The following is a 2,552-nucleotide window of genomic DNA, read 5'->3' on the forward strand; positions in this document are numbered from 1 at the left end:
CTTTTGGGTTTTCCAGGAGGCTGGTGCCTGCAGACCAGGGTTAGGAAATTCCTCAGCTGTGCTGGGACTGTGCCAACTCCTGAAACAGTCCCTGGGGAGCCTCCATGTGACCCCAAATCACCCGGGGGACAGGAGAGCTCCACAGCAGGGTCAGTGGGGAGTGGGTTCTTCCCCCTCCCAGGGATGCCAGCATCCATAGATGGGAGTAGGTAACCTCCTCTGGGTCCCCCCAGGCTCCAGAGCGATCAGGGGGGTTTGGTGTTTCTTTGGCCACTGCTCAATCTCTGACTTCATCCCCCAGGTATCCAAAGAGACAATGCCGGTGGTGGTGGCCAGCAGGGCATCCTGTCCCCTCGCCCCCCCTCCCTGCCCCCAGTCACTTCCCGGGATTGTTCTGCTCCCTTGGCCAGGGGCTGGATGGGGAGTCCCCCGGGAGCGGGAAGGGACGAGCCTCACGTGCCTGGTGGCTGCTGGAGCTTCGTTCAGCGCCGGAGCACAGCCGGGGCACAGCATGAACCGGGGTAAGGTCATCCTGTCCCTGGGCCTTCTCCTGCCACCACTCCCTCCGCTCCACTAGGAACTGCCCTCCTGCCCCGGGCTGCAGGGCAGGAGCCCCAATCCCATCCCAGCCAAAACCCTCTGTCTGATGGCACCGAGACCGACCTGGGTTGGGGTGAACTGGAGGGAGAACAGCGGATCACGGTGGAACCAGGACGTGCTCTCTGCTGGCTTAGCTGGCATTAACCTCGTGATTAAACTAATTAATGCAACACCAGGAGAATCCAGCCCTGTGTCACCATTCCCTGGCTGCAAGCCTCCATTCAGGCAGGGGCTAAGCCTGCAAATACCTGTCCCTGACATAATCCCCCCGATTTCTGCGCCTGGAGGCCAGAGGCTGTTCCAGCAGTGATCTTTGGACCTGGAATATCTGCTTTTCCCCTTGCAATTCCTCGTGGTTTGGGAGCACAGTGCTCAGCCACATGCTCCTTCCTCACGTATCCCATGCCCTGCCCACCCAACTGCTGTAGGGAATGTTTAGATTATAAAGTTCAGTTCTTTTCCCATTTTGCTGTGATATTTGCTTTTTTGGGGGGATTCACAGAATCCCACAATGGTTTGATTTGGAAGGAACCTTAAAGCCCATCCAGTTCCAATCCCTGCCATGGGCAGGGACACCTTCCACTAGCCCAGGTTGCTCCAAGCCCCGTCCAACCTGGCCTTGGGCACTTCCAGGGATCCAGGGGCAGCCACAGCTTCTCTGGGCAACCTGTGCCAGGGCCTCACCACCCTCACAGGCAGGAGTTTCTTCCCAATATCCCATCCATCTTTGCCCTCTGGCTGTTTGAAACCATTATTCCTTGGTCTCTGCTGGCTCCAGCAGCATTCCAACTGTGCAGGCGAGTGGGGGGACACTGGATGCTCCCAGAACCCCCCACCCCAGCCACGTGTTTCCAGCTTCTGCTATTTCAGGGCTTCCTGTTTCCCTGAACCAAGCAGCTTCCTGGCAGGCTGGGACAAGCCTGAGGCTGTCTCTGCTGTGGTGGGACAGGGCTGTGTTCAACATCCAGCCAGGGGTATTTATTCTTCCTTCTGCTGATGCTCCTGAGCATAGAAAACAATGGGCAGGAAATTAGGGTTGGGGTCTGTGTTCCTTCCCCACAGAGCAGCCCAGTCCCAGCTGAGGGAGCTGGGGGGGCCCAGCCTGGGGAAAAGGAGGCTCAGGGGGCACCTTCTTGTTCCCTACAATTTCCTGGTAGGAGAGTGGGGCTGGATGGGGGTCGGGCTCTGCTCCCAGGGAACAAGAGACAGAACAAAAGGACATGGTCTGAAGTTGTGCCAGGGGAGGGTCAGGTTGGATATTGGGAAAATTCTTTCATGGCAAGGGTTGTCCAGCCCTGGCACAGCTGCCCAGGGCAGGGGTGGAGTCTCCATCCCTGGGGGGATTTAATAGCCCTGTGGATGTGGCACTTGTGGACAGGGGTCAGTGGTGGCCTTGGCAGTGCTGGGGAAGGGTTGGACTTGATGATCTCAGAGAGCTTTTCCAACCTTAATGATTCCCTGATGGATTCCATGATTCTGTGATCAGCCCAGGGCTTTGTGCTCCCCTGGGTTGTTTCCCAGGAGGGACCGGCCACGATTCCAGACCCGGAGAGGAAACCAGGCAGGTTTTGAGCCAGTCGCCATGGGATGAGGGGGAGGAGGAGGAGGAGGAGGAGGAGGAGGAGGAGAAGATGCCCCCAGGGACACGGCGGGATAACGGCAGCTCCAGGATGCTCCCGGCCGGTGCTGAGCTCTGTCCTGCCCGCACCACTGCTGCCCTCTAGTGACCCCCAGCACTGGGACTGGTGGCACTGGTGGCACTGGTGGAGGACTGGGAGGGTGGGCTCTGCTGATGGGGCTGCACGGGAGGGCTTGGCTCCTTCTGGGGCATCACTCCTGGCCCGGGGAGCTTCACGCCGCTGAGGATGGATGCTCACGGAGAGGGGTGGAGATTCCCCCTAAAACTCTTGCCGGTGGTTCTTCCGTCCCAGTGCTTGGTCCAAGGTGAGGAG

The sequence above is a fragment of the Manacus vitellinus genome, unplaced genomic scaffold, assembly GCF_001715985.3.
Source record: "Manacus vitellinus isolate BGI_N305 unplaced genomic scaffold, ASM171598v3 scaffold_62_pilon, whole genome shotgun sequence".
Lineage (NCBI taxonomy): Eukaryota > Metazoa > Chordata > Aves > Passeriformes > Pipridae > Manacus > Manacus vitellinus.